Source organism: Acinonyx jubatus, chromosome D1, assembly GCF_027475565.1.
Source record: "Acinonyx jubatus isolate Ajub_Pintada_27869175 chromosome D1, VMU_Ajub_asm_v1.0, whole genome shotgun sequence".
Classification (NCBI taxonomy): domain Eukaryota; kingdom Metazoa; phylum Chordata; class Mammalia; order Carnivora; family Felidae; genus Acinonyx; species Acinonyx jubatus.
This window is the reverse complement of record NC_069390.1, coordinates 94895534-94922771: the sequence shown is the minus strand read 5'-3', so window position 1 is coordinate 94922771 and position 27238 is coordinate 94895534. Positions and strand designations below refer to the sequence as shown.

The 27238-nt window shown below is 39.1% G+C and overlaps 1 long non-coding RNA gene across 2 annotated transcripts in view; it reads right to left on the bottom strand.

Moving 5' to 3' along the window:
* Positions 1-2054: 2054 nt before the first annotated feature.
* Positions 2055-27238, bottom strand: part of LOC128311914 (uncharacterized) — a 68384-nt gene continuing 43200 nt past the window's right edge. For both annotated transcript variants that reach the window (XR_008290603.1, XR_008290602.1), the window contains exons 2-3: positions 9512-9593; positions 2055-5934 (exon numbers count right to left, since the gene is read on the bottom strand). This is a non-coding gene — a long non-coding RNA (uncharacterized LOC128311914). The remainder of the gene's footprint in view (positions 5935-9511; positions 9594-27238) is intronic.

Genomic DNA, 27238 nt, shown 5'->3' with positions numbered 1-27238 from the left:
TCTGGGCTCCTCCAGAACACCCTGCTTATTTTTAAAATCCCAGGTCTTAAGTCATGTTGGTTGTAAGAATTGAGGAAATTCAGCCTCTCTGGTTTTCAAAAGCCAAATGTTATGGCAACTTGTCTTCTCATTGTGGGCTCCCCCAGTGTAACAGTTTCTCTCCACTCTCTGCACCGAGTCCCTCCCTCCCTCCCATAGATGGCCCATGGTCCTTTTAGCTTTCTACCATGACTCTGCCCTTTGTTCCTGCTTAAATATGGTGTCTATATTTAGTGGTGGAGTTTGTTCTCCTAGTATTCATGTCATTTTCTGCGTTATATACACTAATGTGGGTGTTATGTACTTGTATCCATGGTACAAGGTGAGCTTCAGGTCCTCCTACTCTGCCATCTTCCCAGCAATCTTTTTCTCCAGATTTAAGTGAACGGTTTCTCTTAAGCTATCTGCTGACTTATAGTAATAACTGGTAAACACCTTTGAACACTCATCTTTTCTCCCTAACTGAACTCTCAAAACTTCAGACTCTCAAGTAAGTACTCCTGTATTTTTATAGCAATATATTTATCTGCATAAATTCAGTAAGAGTATATTCTTATGACAGGACATTGTTGGAAAGAAGGCTTTGACTGGCATATTTTTTTTAAATTTTTTTTTTTAACGCTTATTTATTTTTGAGACAGAGAGAGACAGAGCATGAAGGGGGGAGGGTCAGAGAGAGAGGGAGACACAGAATCCGAAACAGGCTCCAGGCTCTGAGCGGTCAGCACAGAGCCCGACGCGGGGCTTGAACTCACGGACCGCGAGATCATGACCTGAGCCGAAGTCGGACGCTTAACCGACTGAGCCACCCAGGCACCCCTGGCATATCATATTTAAGAGAGACTGCATAGATTTATATATCACCAGACAGCTTTAAAAAACTAAGATTTATGGAGCCAATGGGCCCCTTGGACATATTAGCCTGGCACCTTTCGTTACAGAGTCTCTAGCAGTTTAACTGGTTGAATAAAGTTCCCCCCCGGCAGGTGCAAAAACCTCAAGATATTTGAGGGACCTCTAAGACATGAATTCACCCAAATCCACAGGTACTGTAGGCAAATTCTGACGGGAAGTATTTGGCTTGGTTTCTAGCAATGAGATGCTTTTAAAAGTTCAGTCTAGAGATTCCTTATGAAAAGTTCCAAAGCAGGTTTAAAAAGTCTGTATGGCCAACCACTATTCTTGCTACATTTACGCTGACATTCAGACCAAGGCTGTTGTTGTTAAGATTTTATTTTTAAGTAATCTGAGCCCCATATTGGACATAGAAACACATAACCTTGAGATCAAGAGTCGTATGCTCAGGGTGTCTGGATGGCTCAGTCAGTTAAGCATCTGACTCTTGATACTGGCTCAGGTCATGATCTTGCAGTAGTGAGATCAGCTGCCGCATCAGGCTCTGTACCAAGCATGGAGCCTGCTTGGGATTCTCCCTCTTCCTCTCCCTGCCCCTCAAATAAACAAACTTACCCCCAAAAAGAAAAAAAAAAGTTATTGTGTCTACTGACTGAGCCAAGTGCCCTTGTTTGTTTGTTTGCAAAATAAGTCTGGTTTAAAACAAACTAGTGTTAACTTGGCTATCTTTTGTGTAAAAGAAAAGGGAGGGGGCAGTTAGAGAAAATAAATACTTCAATAACACATCTTTGTAGATATTAGATTTTAATGCTACTCATTGTAAACTGGACTAGATCCTGATTTATTCTAATATCCTCCAACGTCTGGCTACAACTCTCCAAGTTACCATTTTTTTCTCCCACCTGACTTCAAATCATTTGAGAAAAATGATTGAGACAAAGCTGCCCTTTGTCCTGAAGCCCTGTGAATTAAGTATAAATGACTTGATGCAAACTTCAGAGAAGTCACCACAGTACCTCATATATAGAAAATAGAAATGCCTTGTATTTAATACCTAATTACTTGAACCAGAATATACTTGCTTTACTGCCTCATGAAATGGGTTTGGCTTATTGTCAGGACCGAGAGACTAACTCAATGAGATGAAACCACTTACCAGCTCATTTTTTTAAGTTGTATCTTTAATTTTTTTATTTTTAATCTAAATGTAATTAACATAACATTTCATGTGTACAATACAATTCAAAAATTCTATACATTACTCAGTGCTCGTCATGAGAAGTGTACTCTTAATCCCCATCACCTATTTCACTCCCTCATCTCCCCTCTGGTAACCATCCATTTGTTCTCCACAGTTAAGAGTCTGCTTTTTGGTTTTTTTTTTTTCCCTTCTGTTTCTGAAATTCCACATATCAGTGAAATCATAGGATCTTTCTCTGACTTCACTTAGAATTATACCCTCTAGATCCATCCATGTTGCAAATGGCAAGGTCTCATTCTTTTTTATGGCAGAGTAATGTTCCACTGTATATATACTACATCTTCTTTATCCACTCATCTATGGATGGACCCTTGGATTGCTTCTATATCTTGGCTCTTGTAAATAATGTTGCATTAAACATAGGGATGCATATATCTTTTCAATTTAGTGTTTTAGTTTTCTGTGGGTACTCAGAATTATCATATAATCCAGTAATTCTGCTACTATTTTTAATTGTTTTGAATAATCTTCATCCTGTTATCCACAGTGGCTGCACCAGTTGTATTCCCACCAATAGTACAAGAGGGTTATTTTTTCTCCATATCCTTGCCAACACTTGGTGTTTCTCGTATTGTTGATTTTAGCCATTTTTACAGGTGGGAGGTGAGATCTCATTGTGGTTTTGACTTGTATTTCCCTGATGATTGATTTTGAGCATCTTTTCATATGTCTGTGGGCATCTGGATGTCTTCTTTGGAGAAATGTCTCATGTCTTCTACCCATTTTTGACATTTTTGAATTGGATTAGTTGTTTTTTGGGTGTTGAGTTGTATCAGCTCTTTTATATATTTTGGATACCAACTCTTTAAGGGATATGTCACTTGCAAGTATCTTCTGCCTTTCAATGGGTTGCCTTTTATGTGCAGAAGTTTTTTTTTTTTTTTTTAATGTAATCCCAATAATTTATTTTTGCTTTGGTTTCCCTTGCCTCAGGAGACCTATCTAGAAAAATGTTGTTACAGACTACAGCAGAGAAATTACTGCCTATGCTCTCTTCTAGGATATTTATGGTTTCAAGTCTCACATTTAGATCCTTAATTCATCTTGGGTTTTTGTGTATGGTTATAATAAAGAGGTCCAGTTCCATTCTTCCATATGTAGCTGTCCAGTTTTCCCAATATCATTTGTTGAAGAGACTTTTCCCATTATATATTCTTGTTTTTGTTGTAGATTAATTGACCATATAATTGTGGATTTAGGGGTTATTCTGTTCCATTGATCTATGTATCTATTTTTGTGTAAGTACCATACTGTTTTGAGTACTGTAGCTTTGTAGTGTATCTTGAAATTTGGAATTGTGATACCTCCAGTTTTGTTTCTCTTTTTCAAGATTGCTTTGGCTATTCAGGGTCTTTTGTGGTTCTGTACAAACTTTAGGATTATTTGTTCTAGTTCTATGGAAAATGCTCTTGGTATTTTGATAGGGATTGTATTAAATCTGTACATTGCTATGGGTATCATGGACATTTAAACAAGATTCTCATTCATGAGCACTGAACGTATTTCCTTTTGTTTGTATTGTCTTCAATTTGTTTCATAAATATTTTACAGTTTTCAGAGTACAGGTCTTTCACCTCTTTGGTTAAGTTTACTATGTATTCTACTTTTGGTGCAACAGTAAATAGGACCATTTTCTTAATTTTTCTTCTGCTTAATTATTAGTGTACAGAAATGCAACAGATTTCTGTATATTGATTTTTGTATCCTGTGACCTGACCGAATTATCAGTTCTAGCAGGTTGTTGGTGAATTCTTTAGAATTTTCTATATATAGTATAATGTCTTCTGCAACTAGTGAAAGTTTTACTTCTATACTGATTTTGATTCCTTTTATTTTCTTGTCTGATTGCTGTGGCTAGGACTTCCAGTACTATGTTGAATAAAAGTGGTGAATGGACATCCTTTTTTCTTAGAGGGAAAACTCACACCAGTGAGTAGGATGTTAGCTTTGGGTTTTTCCACAAATGGCCTTTATTATGTTGAGGTATATTCCCTCTAAACCTTTGAATTTTTTAATGGATGTTGTACTTTGTCAAATGCTTCTTCTACATATATTGAAACAATCACATGGCTTTTATCTTTTGTCTTGTTGATGTGATATATCACATTGATTTGTGAATAACGGACCACATTCCATCCCTGGAATAAATCCCACTTGATCGTGGTGAATTTTTTACATCCCACTTGATCGTGGTTTAATTTTTTGCTGTGGGATTTGGTTTGCTAATAGTTGGTTGAGAGTTTTTGTATCTATGTTCATCAGAGATATTGGCCTATAGTTCTTTTCTTGTGGTGTCCTTCTCTGGTTTTGGTATCAGAATAATGCTGGCCTTATAGAATGAATTTAGAAGTTATCCTTCCTCTTCTATTTTTTGGAATAGTTTAAGAAGAATAGATATTAACTCTTCTTTAAATGTTTGGTAGAATTCACCTGAGAAGATATATGGTGCCAAACTTTTGGGAGCTTTTTGTTTGCTGATTCAATCATTGTCAGTAACTGGTAAATTTAGTTTTGAGAGGCTATGTTTCTAGGAATTTATCCATTTCTTCTAGGTTGTCCAATTTGGCGTACACTTTTTCATAATAACTAAAATCCTTTATATTTCTGTGGTGTTGATATTTCTTTCATTTCTGAATTTGAGTCCTTTTTGGGTTTTTTTTTAAATGAAACTGTCTAAAGGTTTATCAATTTTGTTGATCTTTTCAAAGAAAAAGCTTCTGGTTTTGTTGATCTGTTCTATTGTTTAAGTCTATTTCATTTCTGCTCTAATCTTTATTTCCTTCTTTCCACTGGCCTTAGACTTTGTTCTTCTAGCTCCTTTTAGGTCTGAGGTTAGGTTGCTTGAGATTTTTCTTGCCTCTTGAGGGTAGGCCTGAATTGCTGTAATCTTCCCTCTTTCTGCTGCATCCCAAAGATTTTGGACTGTTGTGTTTTCATTTTCACTTGTCTCCATGCATTTTTGATTTCTTAGTAACATGTTATTTAACCTCCATATATTTGTGTTCTTTCCAGGTTTTCTCTTGTGATGATTTCTGGTTTGATACCACTGTGGCTGGAAAAGAGGCACTGTATGACTTTAGTCTTCTTAAATTTGGGGAGACTTATGGCCTAACATGTGATCTATTCTGGAGAATGTCCCATGTGCACTTGAAAAGAATGTGTATTCCACTGTTTTAGGATGGAATGTTCTGAATATATCTGTTAGATCCACCTGGTCCAATCATTAAGAGCTACTGATTCCTTGTTGATTTTCCTGTCTGGATGATCTGTCCATTGATGTAAGCAGGGTGTTAGAGTCCCCTAATATTATTGTATTACTATTTTGTTAATAGTTGCCTTATGTATTTGGGTACTCTCATGTTGGGTGCATAAATATTTACAATTGTGACATTTTCTTGTTGGATTGTTCCTCTTATTATATAGTGTCCTTCTTTGTCTCTTGTTACAGTCTTTGTTTTAAAGTCTATTTTATCTAAGTATTGCTACCCCAGTTTTCTTTTCACTTCCATCTGCATCATAAATTCTTTTCCATCTCTTTCAATCTGTGTGTTTAGATCTGAAAGGAGTCTCATAGACAGCATATAGATGGGCCTTTTTATCCATTCAGTCACCCTATGTCTTTTGAGTAATTAGTCCATTTACAGTCCAAGTAATCGTTGATAGGTATGTACTTATTGCCATTTTGTTGCTTGTTCTATGGTTGTTTTGCAATTCTTCTCTGTTCTTTCCTTCTCTTGCAGTCTGGCGGTGGTTTGATGCCTTTCTTTGATGCCTTTGATCTGCAAAAAAAAACCAAAAGAATCCAAGCACATCTATTATAGGTTTTTGAACTGTGGTTACCATTAGGTTTGTATATAACATCCTATGCATGTTAGGTTGATGGTTGTTTAAGTTTGAACCCATTCTAAAAGCACTACATTTTTACTCCCCTTATCCCCTGCAAGCTTTATGTATGTCACACTTTACATTCTTTGTGAATCCCTTTATTGACTTTTTAAATAGGTCTAATTGATTTTACTGTTTTTGTGCTTTAACCCCTGTACTGGTTTTCTAAGGGACTGAGCTACTTCTATTATGTCTGCATGTACCTGAGAAATCTTTTCCTTTCCTAAGAAAAGGATTACGGCCTGCCTTTCCACTCAAAGAATTCCCTTTAGTGTTTCCTGTAGGGCTGACTTAGCAGTCAAGAGCTCCTTTTAGCTTTTACTTGAGAAACTTCCTCTCTCCTTCAACTCTGAATGATAGTCTTGACAGGTGGAGTATTCTTGGCTGCAGGTTTTTCCTTTCAGCACTTTGAATATATCCTGTCACTCCCTTCTGACCTGCAAAGTTTCTGCTGAAAAAGCGGACAGCTTTATGGAGTTTCCTGTGTGCGTGTAAGTAGGCTCCACGCTCAATGAGGGGCTTGAACTAGCAACCCTGAGATGAAGAGTCGGACGCTCCACCAACTGAGCCACGCAGGTACCCCGGTATTTCCCTTGTATGTAATTGTTTTTTCTCTTGCTGCTTTTAAAATTAGCACTACTTTTTTGACATTTTAATTGTCTTGAGGAGGATCTCCTTGGGTTGGTATTTGGTGGCTCTCTGTGCCTCCTGAATCTAGATTTCCAATTCCTTCCCCAGATTAGGGAAGTTTTCAGATACTTATTCAAAGTTATTGCCCCCTTTTTTCTCTCTTCTCCCTCTGGGATCCCTAAATGTGGATGTTGTTACACTTGATGGTGTTGCTGAGTTCTCTTGGCCTAGTCTCATTTTTTTTTTCTTTTTCCTGTTCAGGTTGGTTGCTCTCCATTACTGTCTTCTAGCTTGCTTCTCTGTTCTTCTGCTTCCTCCAGTCTACTATTTATTTACTCTAGTGTATTTTTAATTTCAAGATTCTTCTCTCTGGGTTTTTGGTTTTCTCTTCACTAGAACCCGGTGCTTCAGAGGTGTCTCCTACGTGTGTTGCATGTGCCCCACTGTTGCGGTCGAGCCACATGTGCCTTCAGTCCAGTTGGCTGCAATGGCCCTCTTTGCCCATGGTCATCAGGGTTTGGTCCCTGTGCTGTTAAGGAGCCAGTCTGGGCTTGAGTTGGGTCAGCTGGATCCCTGCCTTAGCCCATTTGCTGGAACCGTGGTTATACTGAACTACAGGGCTCTCCCTATGTTGTCCCCAAGAGGCTTTCGTTGGTGGGCAGGGTCAGCAGTGAGAGATGTCTACTCCAGCCTTCTGCTGGGGCTGCAGTGACCCTGAACTACTGGACTCTCTTTGTGCTGCCCCTATGAGGTTTCTGTTGGTTGGTGGGGCAGTCAGATTGGATGTGTGCCCACAGCACCCTGCTGGGGCTGCCCTTGAACTGCTGTGTGTGGTTATCTTCTCCTTTCCCCAGGGCAAGAGTCACTTTGGAGTGGTACTGGCCCCTGTTGAGGCTGTTTGTGCAATGAGACCCTTGTGGATCCACTTTGGAGGAACTCCTGTGGAGTGAGGCAGAATGCAGGGGCAAGGCAAGTTGTTAGCAAGGTAGGTGCTGAGCATTCCACACTGGTTCCTATAGGTGTCAATGTATCTAGACTGGGGGGCAGGGGAGAGAAAAGACCCTGTCAGCTCTTTTGTTCTTGAAGAAGTCTCCTAAAGATCCCCCCACTTCCACCACAAGTTCTGAGATTAGTGAATATACCTCCTTCTCATATGCCTCAGGCTCCTTTCAAACTGCTGCTTCTATGCAGTACTTGGGCAGGGTTATTATGCAGTCTCTCTAAGGGTGGAGACTCAGTGTCCTATTGCTCTCCAGCTCTCTGAGTCGAGCCCATTGATTTTTTTTAAAGTTCCTGATATTAAGTCCCACTTATGTTAAACATTCATGAAGTTAAGTCCCTCTGGTTTTTAAAGCCAAGGGAGGACTTGTCTTCCCAGTGCAGGCACCCCTGTGGCTGCGGTGCCTGGTGTGGGGGCTGCTCCATGCTCGTGGTGTCCTTTCCATTTGTGGTTAGTCTCGCAGACTGGTTTGGTTCCTGCACCTCCACCCTTTCTACCATTTTCAGTGTAGCCTCTTCATGATTTTCTGGGTTGGTTACACTGATGTGGCTTTTACCTAGGTGTATCTGCTACCAGCTCAAATTTTAAACTGTGAAACTTCAGGGAAGTTTCAGAGGAGGTAACAGGCCCAAGGCAGGCTGTCCGGAGATGAACCACTTTGCCTTTCCCTCAGAATAACCTTTCAGGCCAATCAAGACCCTGTGGGCTCAAGAGAAATCTTTGCTCCTCCCTTGACTACAAGAGTCTAAATTGGCAGTCTTCTCCAGAACAAGGGTGATTAGCAGAGATGAATTTTATCTGAGTGAGCCATCTATATGGCAGGGCAAACATCTAATTACCAAACTGCTCTATCTTGTGAAGTGCAATCCTTTCCTCTGAAATCCCAGACGCCCAGCCTTTTCTCCTTAGTTCAGGAAGACCTATATACCTCATTTTGCCTGTCTCTGGAATTTCCAGGTCTGGGTAGGTTCCCCATGTGTTGCTATTAAATTAGATTTTCTCTGGTTAATCTTTTTTTTTTTTTTTTTTGTCAGTTTGATTCTTAGTCCACCTAGGACCGTCAAGGGGACAGGACTTCTTGTTCCCTGATAGCTTCTATCAGAATGTCTTGGCTATCCTTTGGCATTTGCTGTTCCATATCAATTATGGCATATATAATTTTCTTTCCTTAAAATATTCAGCTTCAATAGATCACAGGTAAGTGTTTGACTTACAAATCAAGTAGGAGTATCAGTGTTACCTAATTTTCCTTATTAGTAAAGTCTAACTTGTTTCCCTTGTTAGCTAAAAATATTAATATAAATACAAGTTTAACATTTCCAGTGAATTTGGGGACCACTCATTTGCAGCAGTAATTCTCATCCATGGATGATAACAGTAGGACATCATCCCCCAATAGGGAAATATGTCCTTTCATTTAAATGTATTTAACTTGTAGAAGTATTCACTTTTCTAATTCAGTTCTCATCATCAAAAATGATGCTTGAATGATTCATTCCAGAAAAGTCTCATGCATTTTCATCACTCTTATCATTTCAGAAGGAACATATGAATAAGTTGTTTACTAGCAAATACTGTAACCTACATGATAGACTAGTCATTCTAATTACGCTTTAAAAGGAACAGAAATGAAAACCATCGACAGGAACTTCTATTACTGTTCTTGCTGCTCAAGCATGGAAAACAAGAATTCCCCCTTCCACGTCTGCTTATACAAAGGGTCATGCTTCACCAGAAACTTGTCTTAGTTCTTGAATAGTAAATACAAAACCAAATTTTAGTCTCAATAACAAAACTATATTTGCTGTGGCTTTCATATATCAAAATAAGCTAAAACCTACCAAATATTTCCAGATTGTCTTCTAGGTGAGAGTGTGTTTTTCAGTAGATGTCTTCTTCTTGAAGTCTTCTGAGCCCAATGTGCTGAAATTATAAATATATACATAGCTATGAATTCTGGGACATAACAGAATGGCATTATAGCCAGAATGCTGAGAACTGTCCTGCCCTACAGCCCAAGTTCATCTCTGCAATATATCACAAAGAGCCACCATTACAGATGGGCAGTTAAACTGTTCTGATGATTACAAATTATCACAGTGCATGACTTCCAAATTTGGGAGATGTTTGTCAAAATATGAATGTGCCCTTCAGAGTGTTTCCCACCTGAGAGAATCATTTATCAAGCATGTCGTGGCAGCCAAAGGCTCAGAACTGATTGTTGCTTTAGAGGGTAGACATTGCAGTTCTGCGTTTCATTGTCTACTAGCCAGATGATGGTATGACCCAGTACATATTTTTTTAAGACTAAGCTTTTGGGAATTTAATGTTAAAGAGACAAGGTATGAGAGCTTTTGTTCTGACTTGTGAAGTGATTTGTTGGAAAATAAAAGGAAGCTAGGGAGGTTGAATTTTCCAGAGCAACATATTCTTCCATGTTTAACATAGCCAGAGGCCACCTTAATTCCTAATAACATTCCCAATTTTTTCTTAATGAATCGTGAAGAATATGGCTATTTATTTCTACTTTATTTAATACATTAGCCTCTTCCAAGCTGATATTGACACACACCTCCTAGTCAGAGCACTTATAGAATTAGGATATAAATTAAATTCATCATTCCCTCATTGCCTTTTTTTCTCAACATCTCATTACACAATAAAATATCTGGCTATTAGAAGATCTACATCAATGTTGTTTATAAATAGGCCTCTTAAAATGCACTTGACAACATATTTTCAGTTTAAAAATCTAAGTTTAAGAAGATATGGGTGATATCAGTGAAAATGACAGAGTAAGGACCTCTGAAAACTCTATAAAAGCAAGGAGGACACTGGCAAAACTTGTCATCAACTCTGAAAAACAAAGATTTAAGCAATTCGGAAACATTTTCAAGAGGAAATGGCAAGAACAATGAGACTTTTGACATTTTAACTTGCCCTATTCCCATCCAACACCTATGCTGGCCATGAAAACCAACAGCCCACAATCATAGCTAAAATCAAGTAGCCTGGCAACCACTGGAAGTAGCAGAAAGGAGCCAGTTGTTAAAACAACAACAACAACAACGAAACAAAACACAATAGGATAACCAAAAAGCTCTGGGTTAAAAGAAAAAACTGAGGAATACGATATCTCTATGGAGCTTTGACATGCTTTGACTTATTCCTGAGAATGTAGAAGTCCATGCAGATGCATAAGCAAGGCCAGTGCCATGCACGTGCTCAGGAAAGAGCTAAAAAGGTCCTAAGTCCCCACTTCTGGCTACATTCTGCTTGAGTAGAGCCTCAAGGTTAAAGGCAAAACAGAGTTGTAAATGCCTGGCTGAATGTTGAAGGCATGGCCAATACACACACACGGCCCTTTTCCAAAGACTGGAAGACTGAATGATTCTAGACATCTAAGAAAATCTGTGTCCAATCATTGGCTCACCACTAAGCTAATCAAGCAGAGACTTCAGCCACACAAGACACTACAGACTACATATTTAGTTCAGAAAAACCCTAGACAAAGAGCAACAACAAATCCTGAGAGTGAAGAGAATCTGCTTTCCAGTATAGCAACATTATGTTATTTAAAATGCCCATTTTTCTGTAAATGGACTAAATGCTCTAATCAAGACATATGATGATGGAATGGATAAACAAACAAGACCCATCTATAATTTCAGACCTAAAGACACAGGCAGGTTGAGAGTGAAGGGATGGGGGCACCTGGGTGGCTCAGTTGGTTAAGGGTCCCACTTTGGCTCAGGCCATGATCTCATGGCCCCCACGTTGGGCTCTCTGCTATTAGCACAGAGTCCACTTCAGATCCTCTGTCTCCCTCTCTCTCTTCCCTTCCCCAACACGCACGCACACTCTCTCTCCCTCTCAAAAATAGACATTATAAAAATTTAGGGGCACCTGTGTGGCTCAGTCAGGTAAGCATCCTACTCTTGGTTTCAGCTCAGGTCATGAGCTCATGACTTTGTGGGTTTGAGCCCTGCACCGGGCTCTGCACTGGCAGCGTGGGGCCTGCTTGGGATTCTGTCTCCTTCTCTCTCTGCCCCTCCTGTGCACTCACTCTCTCAAAAATAAACATTAAAAAAAAAAAGCCCAACCCACACTCTCCAGAAGAGCTCACAGGTCAGACCACAAAACAAGTCTCCACAAATTTGAAAAGACTGAAGTCATACCATGCATCTTTTCTGATCACAATGGTATAAAACTAGAAATCAACCACAAGAAAAAATCTGCAAAGAGCACAAATACATGTATGTTAAATAATATGCTACTAAAAAATGAATGGGCCAACTGAGAAATCAGAGTGGAATCAAAAAATATAGAGAGACAAATGAAAAGACAATAGTCCAAAATCTCTGGGATGCAGAAAAAGCTGTTCTATAGGAATTTTATAGCAACATAGGCCTACCTCAAGAAGAAAAATCTCCAATAACCTAACCTTACACCAAAAGGAAGTAGAAAAATAACAAAGCCCAAAACCAGTAGAAGGAAGGAAATAATAAAAGATTAGATCTGAAATAAAGGATATAGAAAATAAAAATACAACAGATCCATGAAACCAGGAGCTGGTTCTTTGAAAAGATCAACAAAATGGATAAATCTCTAGCCAGATGCATCAAAATAAAAAAGACCCAAATAATATCACAAATGAGAAAGAAGTAATAATTAATAAAGAAATACAAACAATTGTAAGAGAATCTTATAAAAAACTATATGCCAACAAACTGGACAACCTAGAAGAAATGGGTAAACTCCTAGAACACAGCCTACTAAAACAGGAAGAAATAGAAAAAATTTGAACAGACCAATTACAAGCAATAAAATTGAATCAGTAATCAAAACACTCCCAACAAACAAAAGTCCAGGACCAGGTGGCTTCATAGGCAAATTCTACCAAATATTTAAAGAAGAATCAACATCTATTCTTCTCAAACTATTCCAAAAAGTAGAAGAGGAAAAAAACACTTCCAAATACATTCTATGAGGCCAATACCCTGCTACCAAAACCAGATAAAGACACCACACTCACACCCACAAAGACAACTACAAGCCAATATCTCTGATGAACATAGATGCAAAAACCCTCAACAAAATACTAAAAAACTGAATCCGACAACACATTTAAAAAAATCACTCACCACAATCAAGTGGGATTTATTTCCAGCATGCAAGGGTGGTTCAATATTCACAAATCCATCAACGTCATACATCACATCAATAAGAGAAAGGATAAAAACCATATGATCCTTTTGGTAGTTGTAGAAAAAGGATTTGACTAATTACAACATCCATTCATGATAAAAACCCTCAACAAAGTAGGTCTAGAGGGAACATACCTCAACATAATAAAGGCCTTAAATGAAAAACTCACATCTAACCATGGGGAAAAACTGAGAGCTTTTCCTCTAAGGTTAGGAACAAGACAGGGATGTGCACTCTCCCTACTTTTATTCAACATAGCACTGGAAGTGCTAGCCACTGCAATAAGACAACAAAAAGAGATAAAAGGCATCCAAGTTGATAAGGAAGCAGTAAAACTTTCACATGATACCATATATAAAAAACCCTAAAGACTCCACCAAAAAACGATTGAATTTACTTGTCAGTTCTAGTAAAGTTGCAAGATACAAAATCAATGTATAGAAATCTACTGCATTCCTGTAACTAATAATGAAGCAGGGGAAAGTGAAATTAAGAAAACAATCCCATTTGCAATTGTTCCAAAAGCAGTAAAATACTTAGGACTAAGCTTAAGAGGTGAAAGACCTGTACTCCGACAACTATAAAGATGAAAGAAATTGAGACAACACAAAAAAATGGAAAGGTATTCCATGCTCATGGTTGAGAGAAAAAACACTGTTAAAATGTCCATACTACCCAAAGTAATCTACAGGATTAATGCAATCTCTATCAAAATACCAACAGCATTTTTCACAGAACTGGAACAAATAATCCTAAAATTTGTATGGAACCACAAATGACCTTGAATAGTCAAAGCAATCTTGAAAAATTAAAACCAAATTGGAGGTATCACAATCCCAGACTTCAAATTATATTACAAAGCTGTTGTAATCAAAACAGTATGGTACTGGCATAAAAATAGACACCTACATCAATAGAACAGAACAGAAAGACCAGAAATAAACCCACAATTATGTGGTCAATTAATCTACAACAAAGGAGGCAAGAATATGCAATGTGAAAAAATCTCTTCAGCCAATGGTGTTGGGAAAACTGGACAGCGACATGCAAAGGAATGAAACTGGACCACTTTCTTACACCAAACCCAAAAATAAACTCAAAATGGATTAATGTGAAACCTGAAACTACAAAAACCCTGGAAAAGAACATAAGCAGTAATTTCTCTGCCATCAGCTTTAGCAACATTTTTCTATGTATGTCTCTGAGGCAAGAAAAATAAAAGCAAAAACAAACTACTGGGACTACATCAAAGTAAAAAGATTCTGCACAGCAAAGGAAACAAAACTGAAAGGCAACCTAATGAAAGGGAGAAGATATTTGCAAATGACATGTCCGATAAAGGCTTAGTATCCAAAATATATAGGGAATTTATGCAACATTCAAAAAACAAATAATCCAATTAAAAATGGTCAGAAGACATGAACAGACATTTCTCCAAAGAAGACCTACAGATGGCCAACAGACACATTAAAAGAGGCTCAACCATCAGGGAATTTAAAATCAAAAGTACAATGAGATCAGGGCACCTGGGTGGCTCAATTGGTTGAGCATACAACTTCAGCTCAGGTCATGGTCTTGCGGTTGGTGAGTCTGAGCCCCACATGGGGCTCACTGCTGTCAGCACAGAGCCTGCTTTGGATCCTCTGTACCAACCTCTGCCCCTCCCCACTTGCGTGAGCTCTCTCTCAAAATAAACATTAAAAAAATAAAGTACAATGAGATATCACCTCACACCTGTCAGAATGGCAATATAAACACAAGAAATAAGTGCTGGTAAGGATGTGGAGAAAAAAGAACTCTTGTGCATTGTTGGTTGTAATTCAAACTGGTGCAGCCACTCTAGAAAACCGTATGGAGTTTCCTCAAAAAGTTAAAAACAGAACTACCCTACAATCTAGTAATTGCACTACTGCATATTTACCCAAAGAATACCAAAAAACTATTTCAAAGGGATACGTGCATCCCTATGTTTATGGCAGCATTATTTAGAATAGCTGAATTATGGCAGCAGTCCAAGTGTCCATTGACAGATGAATGGATAAAGAAGATGTGGTACATATATACAATGGAATATTACTCAGTCATAAAAAAGAATGAAATTTTGCCATTTGAAACAACATGGAGCTGGAGAGTATAATGTTAAGTGAAATAAGTCAATCAGGAAAGACAAATACCGTATGATTTCATGCATATGTAGAATGTAAGAAACAAAACAAGCAAAGGAGAAAGAAGAGACAAACCAAGAAACTGACTTAACTATAGAGAACTGATGGTTACGGGGGGGGGGGGGGGGCGGAATGGGTGAACTAGGTGATGGGATTAAATAGTACATTTATCATGAGGAGCACTGAGAAATGTACAGTTGTTGAATGACTATATTGTACACCTGAAACTAATATAACACTGTATGTTAACTAAATCCATTTCAATCAGGTTTTGGTCTTCACCCCTCCATAATTGAAAGTATTCTTAATGCAGTCACCCATGACTTCTAATATTGCCATTTCCAAAGTCCCTTCTCTGGTCTTGACTTACCTAAAGTCTCAGTAGCAATTGAAACAATTTTTGAAAATCAAGTTTACTGATGTATAATTTCCAATAAAATGTACACATATTAAGTGTATAATCTGATATACATCTCTGTACCCATCACTACCACAACATCTAGAACCTCTCCATCACCCCAAAAGGTACCTTTATTCCCCTTCCAACCTAACCCCACAATCATCCTGACCCTAGACAACAACGGACATGCTGGTACTATATATTTAGATTTTTCTTAGAGTTTCCTATTAACGGAATCATACATGATGTATTCTTCTTTTGACTTATTTTGCTCGGCAGTTTTTGAGATTTATCTGTTATTGCATCTATCAGTGATTCATTCCTTTTTATTAGTGAGTAGTATGGAAATTGTATAGACGAGCTACAATTTGTTTATCCATCTACCTGTTGACAGACATTTGGGATATTTCTGGTCTGGAGCTTTTACAAATAAAGCTGCTATAAACATTCATCTTGGTGTGGACATATATTTTCGTTTCATTTAGATCAATGCTTAGAATGGAACTGCTGGATCATAAAGTTAAGTATATGTTTAAATTTATAAGAAATATCAACCTGTTTCCAAAGTGGAGGTACCATTTTACATTCTTAGTAGCAATGATGAGAGCTCTAGTTAGTCCACACCTCACCCATGCTTGTCATTGTCAGTCTTTTTAATTTTAGTCTAATAGATGTTTTCTGACATCTTGTGGTTATAGCTTGCATTTCCCTGATGACTAATGATACTGAATATCTTGTGTTCTCATTAACAAACTGCATACCTTTTTAATAAAGTGTTCAAATCTTTTGCTTATTTTTTATGGGCTGGTTGTCTTATTGAGATGCAAGCATTCTCTACATTCCAGACAAATCCTGGGTTGCATATATGTATCATATGCTTTTTCCCCACTTTATGTGGGCTTGTGTTTTCTTTTTTTTTTTAATTTTTAAAATATTTGTTTATTTTTGAGAGAGAGAGAGAGAGAGAGAGAGAGAGAGAGAGAGAGAGAAAGTGTGCGGGGAAGGGGCAGCGAGAAAGGGAGACACAGAATCCAAAGCAGGCTCCAGGCTCCAAGCTGGCAGCACAGAGCCCAATGCGGGGCTCGAACTCACAAACCATGAGATCATGATCTGAGCTGAAATCAGATGCTTAACAGACTGAGCTACCCAGGTGGCCCACTGTCTTTTCATTTTCTTAATGGAGTTCAAGAAGGTTTAATTTTGATGAAGCTCATTTTATGAAATGTTTTCTTATGATTCATGCTTTTGTGTCCTAAGAATTATTTGCCCACTCCAAAATCTCAAAAGATTATATTCCATGTTTTCATCTAGAAGTTTTGTAGTTTAATGCTTACATTTTGGTCCACGATTTATTTTAATATTTATATGTGGTGTGAGGTCAAAGTTAAAGTTCTTCCTTTCTAATGGATATGTGGTTGTTCCAGCCCCCTTTGTTGAAAAGAGGTTTTTTTTTCCTTCAGTTACCTTATTTCTTTTGTCAAAATCAACTGACAGTATATGCATGGGTCTATTTATGGACTCTGTTCTGTTGGTCTCTAAATTTTGACATTTTCTTGCTTACTTTCTGTGATGCTATATTCTCCTGGCCAGTTCTCATTTTTTTTTTTAAACATCCTTCTCCTGGTTTTCTGCTTTTATAAATGAGGTATCCAGGACTTCATCCTAGGCCTCCCTCTATTTTTCTATCTACACACCCTCCCTTCATCAAAGATTAATAGGTATTAATTAGAAAAAAAGAGTAGGAGAAGTGGAGAGAGGGAATGGAGGAGAAAAAGAATAAAACTGTGTTAGAATGATGAGCAGGGGCAGAGCCCAGGAGATGAGAGAATATGATGCATGGAAAGTACGTATAGCTGAAGTCTAAAATGTGAAGGAGAAAAGCATGAGGTCAGACTTCAAGCTGTATTACAAAGCTGTAATCATCAAGACAGTATGGTACTGGCACAAGAACAGACACTCAGATCAATGGAACAGAATAGAGAACCCAGAAATGGACCCACAAACATAGGGCCAACAATCTTTGAAGAGCAGGAAAGAATATCCAATGGAATAAAGACAGTCTTTTCAGCAAGTGGTGCTGGGAAACTGGACATACAGAAAAATGAACCTGGACCATTCTTCTTACACCATACACAAAAATAAACTCAAATGGATGAAAGACAGGAAGCCATCAAAATCGAGGAGAAAACAGGCAAAAGCCTCTTTGACCATGGCCACAGCAACTTCTTACTCAACACATCTCCAGAGGCAAGGGAAACAAAAGCAAAAATGAACTATTGGGACCTCATCAAAATAAAAAGCTTCTGCACAGCAAAGGGAACAATCAGCAAAACAAAAAGGCAACCGATGGAATGGGAGAAGATATCTGCAAATGACGTATCAGATAAAGGGTTAGTACCCAAAATCTATAAAGAACTTATCAAACTCAACACCCAAAAAACAAATAATCCAGTGAAGAAATGGGCGATAGACATGAATAGACACTTCTCCAAAGACAACATCCAGATGGCCAGCCGACACATGAAAAAATGCTCCACATCACTCATCATCAGGGAAATACAAATCAAAACCACAATGAGATACCACCTCACACCTGTCAGAATGGCTAACATTAACAACTCAGGCAACAAAAGTCATTGGCCAGGATGTGGAGAAAGAGGATCTCTTTTGCACTGCTGGTGGGAACGCAGACTGGTGCAGCCACTCTGGAAAACAGAATGGAGGTGCCTCAAAAAATTAAAAATAAAACTACCCTACGACCCAGCAATTGCACTACTAGGTATTTATCCAAGGGATACAGGTGTGCTGTTTCGAAGGGACACATGGACCCCAATGTTTATAGCAGCACTATCAACAACAGCCAAAGTATGGAAAGAGCCCAAATGTCCACCAATGGATGAATGGATGAATGGATAAAGAAGATGTGGGGTGTGTGTGTGTGTGTGTGTGCGCGCGCGCACACACACACACACACACACACACACACACACACAATGGAGTATTACTTGGCAATCAAAAAGAATGAAATCTTGCCATTCGCAACTATGTGGATAGAACTAGAGGGTATTATGCTAAGTGAAATTAGTCAAAGAAAGACAAATATCATGATTTCACTCATATGAGGACTTTAAGATACAAAAGAATGAACATAAGGGAAGGGAAGGGAAGGAAAAATAATATAAAAACAAGGAGGGGGACAAAAACATAAGAGACTCAAATATAGAGAACAAACAGAAGGTTGCTGGAGGGGTTGTGGGAGTGGGGATGTGCTAAATGGTAAGGGGCATTAAGGAATCTACTCCTGAAATCACTGTTGCACTATATGCTAACTTGGATTTAAATTTAAAAAAATAAATAAATAAAAATTAAAAAAAAAAAAAGCATGATGTGAGGCAAGGCAAAGTTTAAGAATAGTCCTGGAAGCCATGCCAAGTTTGTACCTAAACTTGCGAGCAATTAGAAACTGACATAAGATGTGTAAGAAGTATTTAATGGTTGTGTAAATAAATAACCACACAGTCGTTAAAATGGAGTTTGTGGAGGCGCCTGGGTGGCTCAGTTGAGCGTCTGACTTCAGCTCAGATTATGATCTCACAGTTTGTGGGTTCAAGCCCTGTGCTGGGCTCTGTGCTGACAGCTCACAGCCTGGAGTCTCCTTTGGATTCTGTGTCTCCTCCTCTCTCTGCCCTTCCCCTGCTCGTGCTCTGTCTCCATCTCTCTCCCAAAAATAGATAAACATTAAAAAATGTTTTTAATAGAGTTTGTGAAGGATATTTTGCCCCTTTTAAAAATCCACATTATGTTTCATCTGGGAAACAAGATCTGTATGAGCTACATAAAATTTATATTTTAACAGGAGCACTTACAAAGAATAAAAGAAAAATGTACCACATGTTTAACAGTAGCTATTCCCAAACGTTAGATTGCAGACAGCTTCATTTTCTTCCTTTTGCTTTTCTATACATTCCATTTTTTTTCTAATTAGTCTGTGTTAATTCTATAATGAGATGCTTTTAAAAGCATGCTAGAAAACAAATGACTCATTTTTAGAAGAGGTGCCAAGTTACTGTTAAGAATAATTAAGCTGGGCTTGAGTCTGTGGGGCTGCGGTTTAGGCAGCGTGGGGAGCCCAGAAAGTTGCCACTTGGAGCTCCAATCCTAAACTTCCTATCCTGCCCTCTGTATGTTCTAGATTGGGGCCACCCCACACCTAAGGCAGGAATATGGCGACCACAAAGAAGACAAAAATGTCACTGGAGTCCATAAATTCTAGGCTCCAGATCATTATGAAAGGTGGAAAGTAGGGGCGCCTGTGTGGCTCAGTCGGTTAAGTGGCCGACTTTGGCTCAGGTCATGATCTCGCGGTCCGTGGGTTCGAGCCCCGCGTCGGGCTCTGGGCTGACAGCTCAGAGCCTGGAGCCTGTTTCAGATTCTGTGTCTCCCTCTCTCTCTCTGACCCTCCCCCGTTCATGCTCTGTCTCTCTCTGTCTCACAAGTAAATAAACGTGAAAAAAAATTTAAAAAAAAAAGTGGAAAGTACATGCTGGGGTACAAGCAGAGTCTGAAAATGATCAGACATGGCAAAGCGAAACTCTGGTCATCCTCACCAGCAACTGCCCAGCTTTGAGGAGATCTGAAATAGAACACTCTGCCATGTTGGCCAAAACTGGTGTCCATCACTACAGTGGCAATCATACTGGACTGGGCACAGCATGCGGGAAATACTGTCAATGTGCACACTGGCTACCATTGATCCAGGTGATTCTGATAACATTGGAAACATGCCAGAACAGACTGGTGAAAAGTAAATCGTGCAAAATTTCTCTTTAATAAAACTAGCCAGAGCTTGTTTTAAAAAGAAAATAAAAAACTAAGCTGAGTGTCATCACCACCACGGCAGAGTAGGAGACCCCACCCTCCATCCACCCATAAAGATCAACAGCTGGCTATCCACAAACAAAAATGGCTCTGATCAAGTTCAGGGTCCACTTGAACTTCAGCAAGCAACACAGTGGAACAAAACCTGAGAACAACCACACAAAAAAGAAAGAACAAGACTGCTTTGCCTGCATCATCCCATCCCCCAGGCCAATACTGCACAGCACTGAGTGTTCCCTCAAAGGCAAAGGGAGAGCAGGGAGAGCGACCAGCTCCCCCAGTCTTTTGGGGCACTGCACAAAGAACCCACTTTGGTCTCATCCCACCCAGAGACTGAAAAGGCTGAGACACAATGGAGGTAGCTAGGAACAAAAAAGAGCAGAGCTGCCTGCAGTAGCCACACAGCAGAAGTGACTGTGGTTCCCAGTGACCTGCTCTGCAGAGGACAGCAGTAGCTTTTGCCACTGAAGAAACCAATGACCGACACAGCCACCGCGGACCCCTACAGATTTCACCACTGAGGGTTTCCCCGGAAGGTTTTCCTAATCACGGATGCCAGCTGCCTGATGCCCCCGTAACTCTGTCCCCAGTCCCACTCCCTTCCGGAACTGCTATCCATGCTGGCAGCCAGCCCTGGCCTCTGTGGCTGTGCGAGTACACGACACAGCCTAGGTGCTGGAGGCTGACCCCTCGCCGCTGTGTGCACATTTGGAGCTAGCTAGCCCCTCCAGCTGTGCACCTACATGCTGCCGGCCTGATTTCCACCGCCAGCCTCTGCCAGCACATGCTGGCACCCACGGAGAGATCTTACGCTCACTAGAGTGAACACCAACAGCCAGGGCCCTGACGGCTGCTGATGGGCCTGGATCCAGCCCCGTCGCCCGGCACTGGCCTGCACCAGGGGGCTCCCCCGCAGCTAGCCCCTCTAACGACGCGTGTGTGTGCCTCCAGGCTAACTCCCGTCACTGGCTTATATACTGCTCTGCTGTGCCCACAGGGAGACGCTGCAGCTACGGAGTGCATGCTGACAGCCAGAGCCCCTGCAGCTGCGAGTGTACTCGCACTTGGCCATGGTACCTTGCTGCTGGCCCTGGCCACCACCACCACGTCTGATCCAACCGCTGCCACTACAGGGCGTTTGTAGCTGGTCCCCACAACTGAGTACCTGTGCATCACCAGCTCTGGTCGCCACCGAGGCCCACCCTGGTCCCTGGCCACTGGACCTGAAGGCACCGCCGAGGACTCCAACAGGCCTTGTAGCCATGCCATCCCTCTGCAGTCCTTGTCTAGAATCATGCAGTTATCGTCATGGACCCCAGCAGGTTGAGAAGATGAGACATCACAACCGCTGGACCTGGACGAGGCCCTACATGTGGTGCTCTGTGCTGCTAGAGCCAGGTTCCAACATGCTCCAGCTTGTCCCCCACCCACAGGGGTAGAGGTCTTTCCTAACCAAAGACAGTCCATAAAGTCTGGAAGAGGTGACTGTGTCTTCCAATGTGCAGATATCTGTATAAGGCTAGAGGGATGGTGAAGAATCAGGGAAACATGCCACCACCAAAGGAACATAATAAATTATATATATATATATATATATATATATATACACATATATATTATATACATACACACATACACAGTTATATATATATATATGTATATAGTGATATATAAAGTTATATACGTAAGTATATTAATCATATATCAATAGATACAAAGGGAAAAACAGAAATACAGCGAAGGTAGGGAACTCAATACCCCATTTTCAACAATGCACAGAGCATCCAGACAGAAAATTAATAAGGAAACACTGGACTTGAACTATATTTCAAAACAAATGTTTCTAACAGAAATATATAAAACATCCTATCCAAGAGCAGCAGAATACAGATTCTTCTCAAGTGCACATGGTACATTCTCCAGGGTAGATCACACGCTAGACCACAAAACAAGCCTTAGCAATTTAAAAAATATTGAAAATCTACCAAGTAACTTTTCCAACTTCAGTGGTATGAAACTAGAAATCAAGTTTTTTTAAAAGTTAAACTAGGAAATTCACAAATGTGGAAATTAACACGCTTCTAAATAACCAATGGGTCAAAGAAGAAATCAAAAGGGAAATAAAAAAATATCTTCAAACAAACAAAAATAGAAGCAACAAAACTTACTGGGATGTAGCAAAAACAGTTCTAAGAGGAAAGCTTACTGATAAATGCCTAAATTAAGAAAAAAAAGAGATCTCAAATAAGCAACCTAACTTTACACCTCAAGGAACCAGAAATAGAACAAACTAATCCCACAGTTCAAAATTAACAGAAAGAAGGAAATAGCAAATATCTGAGCCAGAAATAAAAAATAGAAAAATAAAAAAGATCACCAAAATTAGGAGCTGGTGTTATGAAACGATAAATAAAATCCATAAACCTTCAGCTAGACTTACCAAGGGAAAAGAGAAGACTCAAATAAAAATACTATAAATGAAAGAAGGGACATTACAACTGATATACAGAAAGATAAAGGATCATAAGAGACAATTAGGAACAATTATGCCAACAAACTGGACAACCTCAAAGAAATGAATAAATTCCTAGAAACATACAACCCACCAAGACTGAATCAGAAGAAATAGAACATCTGAATACACCAATCCTGAGCAAGGAGGTTGAAATAGTAATCAGAAACCTCCCATCAAAGAAAAGCCCATGACCAGATGCCTTCATGGATAAATTCTACCAAACATTTAAAGAAGAATTAACATCAATCCCTATCAAACTCTTCCAAAAATTTGATGAGGTGGGAACACTTCCAAATTCATTTGAGAAGGCCAGCATTACCTTGATACCAAGACGAGACAAGGACATGACAAGAGAACTACAGGCCCAAATCCCCAATGAATACAGATGCAAAATTCTCAACAAAATACTAGCAAACTGAATTCAACAGCACATTATAAGGACTATGCATCATGTCAGGTGGGATTTATCCCTGGGATGCAAGGATGGCTTATTTATCCTATAAATACATAAACATGATATACCACAATAGAATAGAATATAAAAATCATAAGGTCATCTTAAAAACGATGCACAGATTATGCAGATCATCATCTACAGAAAAATCATTTGACAAAATTCAACATTCATTCATGATAAAAATTCTCAATAAAGTGAATACAGAAGGAATGTACCTTAACATAATAAAGGCCATATATACAAGCCCACAGCTAATATCACACTCAACAGTGAAAAGCTGGGGCGCCTGGGTGGCTCAGTCGGTTAAGCGTCCGACTTTGGCTCAGGTCATGATCTCACAGTTCGTGGGTTCGAGCCCCGCGTTGGGCCCTGTGCTGACAGCTCAGAGCCTGGAGCCTGCTTCAGATTCTGTCTCTCTCTCTCTCTCTCTGCCCCTCCCTACTCGCACTCTGTCTCTGTCTCTCAAAAATGAATAAACGTTAAAAAACAGTGAAAGGCTGAAAGCTTTCCCTCTAAGATCAGGAACAAGATAAGACTCCTATTTAACACAGTATTGGAAGTCCTAACAGAGTAGTTAGGCAAGAAAAACAAATAAAAGGCGTCATCAGAAAAGAAGTAAAATGGTCTCTGTTTGCTGATGACATGATTTTGTAAACAGAAAATCCTAAAAACCTCACCAAAAATACTGTTACAATGAAAAAATTAGTTCAATAAAGTTGTAGGATAAAAAATCAAAGTGCAGAAGTCAAATGCATTGCTGTACACTAACAACAAACTATCTGAAAAAGAAAGAAAACAATCCCACTTATAATAATATCAAAAATAATGAAATACTTAGGAATAAACTTGACCAAAGAAGTGAAAACTATGGAGACACTGATCACAGCAACTGAAGAAGACACAAATAAGTGAAAAGACATTTCAATTCATAGATTGGAAACATTAATATTGTTAAAGTGTTCATAATATCCAAAGCAAAACCCAAAGGTATTTTTATAGAAATAGAAAAACAATCCTAAAATTTGAAATGTAATCCTGAAACTATAAAAATCCTAGAGGAAAACATAGAGAAAAATCTTGATATTGGTCTTGACAAGACTTTTTCAACAGGACACCAAAAATACAAGCAACAGCAACAACAAACCAGTAAACGGGAATACATCAAACTAAAAAGCTCTGCATGAAGGCAACCTACTGAATAGGAGAAGATATTTGCAAATGACATTCAACAAAGGGTTAGTATCCAAAATATATAAATAACTGATACAACGAAATACCCCCCAAATAAATAAACCAATTAAAAGATGGGCAGGATGAGCAGAAGGCACGGACAGACATTTCTCCAAAGACGACATACAGATGGTCAAAAGACACATGAAAGCATGCTCCACATCACTCATAATCAGAGAAATGTAAATGAAAACTACAATGAGATATCACCTCATACCTGTAAGAATGGCTACAGTAAAAAACAAAACCAAAAAACACAGGAAACAACAAATGTTGGCAAGGATATGGAGAAAAAGGAACCCTCTTGCACTGTTGGTGGAAATGCAAACTGGTGCAGCCACTGTGGAAGACATTACGGAAGCTCCTCAAAAAATTTAAAATAGAACTAGCCTATGATCCAGGAATTGTACTACTGGGTATTTACCCAAAAAATACAAAAACACTAATTCAAAGGAATACATGCACACTTATGTTTGTTGTAGCACTATTTACAATAGCCAAACTATGGAAGCAGCCAACTCTCCATCAATGCATGAATGGATAAAGAAGATGCGGTGTATATATATATATATATATATATATATATAATGGAATATTACTTGGTCATAAAAAAGAATGAAATCTTGCCATTTGCAACAACATGGATGAAGCTAGGGATTTAATGCTAAGTGAAATAAGTCAGAAAAAGACAAGTACCATATGATTTCACTCACGTGTGGAATTTAAGAAACAAAACAAATGAGCAAAGAAAAAAAGAGACACAAACCAAGAAACAGACTCTTAACTATAGAGAACAAACTAATGGCTACCAGACGGGAGGTGGATGGGGGGGATGGGGATTACAGATTACACATGATGAAATAAAATTAAAAAAATAAAAAGCTCTGCAGAGGAAAAGAAATAAGGAACAAAATGAACAGGCAATCTATGGAATGGGAGAAAATATTTGCAAACCACCTCTCTGACAAGGAATATCTGAAATATAAAAGGCGCTCAGACAAGAGCAAAACACACATACACACACACACACACACAATCTGATTTAAAAATGGGCAAAGACCTGAATAGACATTTTTCCACGTAAGACATACAAATGGCCAGCAGGCACATGGAAAGGTGCTCAGCATTACTCATCATCAGGGAAACGCGGATCAAAACTGCAGTGAGGTATCACCTCACACCTGATAGGATGGCTAGTATCAAAAAGACAAGAGATAACAATTGTCAGCAAGAATGTGAAGAAAAGGAAACGCTTGGCGCGTTGTTGATGGGAATGTAACCTGGGGCAAACCACTATGGAAAACAGGATGGAGGTTACTCAAAAAATTAAAACTGGGAAAAATGTAAAAATGGAACTCTCATACGATCTGGCAGTTCCACTGCTGAGTGTATATTCAAAGGAAATGAAATCACTATCTCGAAGAGGCATCCACACGCTTGTGCTCACTGCAGCATTACTCACAATAGCCACGGCATGAAAACCACCAAAGCGTCTGTCGATGGATTAATAAATAACACACACACACAATGGAATGTTTAGACAGTCTTTAAAAAGAGGGAAATCCTGCCATTGCAACAATACGGATGGACCTGGAGGATTACTAGGCTGAGTGAATTAAGTCGGACAGAAAAGACAAATACTATATGATCTCTCTTAAGTGTAGAATTTGAAACAGGTAAACTCACAGAAGCAAAGAGTAGAACCATGGTTGCCAGGGACTGGAGATGGGGAACTGAGGAGATGTCGATCAAAGAGTACAAACTTCAAGTTATAAGCGGAGTAAGCTCCAGGAATCTAATGCACAGCACAGTGACCATGGTTAACAATACTGTATATTACAAGTGGCTATCAGAGTAGATTTTGAACGTTCTCATATTAACACCAATGAATGACGTTATGTGATAAAGAGGGTGTGTTAACTAAACTCTTTGTGGTAAACATTTCACAAAAGATATGTGTACCAAATCATCACAACTGTACATCTTAAACTTACACATACCTTATATGTGATTATACCTCAGTAAAGCTTAGGGAAGACAAGTATAGCTAAGCTCTAAGTTTTATATGTTCCAAAGTTTGAGTCTTATGATTTTATTTCTACTTCTGAGCTCAGTGTTTGGTAGATCTTAGGCGTAATAGATGAAGAAATAAAACCTTATGGGACTTCAAACAATCAGCTGGTGAGAAATAAAATGTCTGGCTTGAAAGTGCTATTCCCTAAGGAACATTCCCTAAAGGACATACAAATCACAACACCCATGTCTGGTTCAAACTAATGCAGACTGCTGCAAATACTTACTTCGAATCACTTTCAAATATTTATTTAAGCCTTCTCGGCTTTTGATAATGTGGTGTAAATGAATGAGAGCATATTTTGAAATGATCTGATCGTTTGGGACAGATATTCTACTTACATAAATACAAATTGCTGCTATTACGTTTCTGCCTCACCCTAGAGTCCTGAGCCAGCTTTTTAAACTTTATATATAAATTTGCTCACAAACTGGTAAGCCAAAGAGATACAGCAAAGGCAGCGAGCCAGGCGAATTTGCATCTGGATTCTCTGTAGGACTCTGGGTAAGCGTTGTCTTGCAGTTTCAGAGGCAAATTTATTTGCGTAGCACAGATGGTTACCTCAAGAACAGTTTGTAGCACAAACTGCTATTACAGGGTGTCATTCTCATTAATGTAGAGCCAGATCAGTTTTGCCCCAG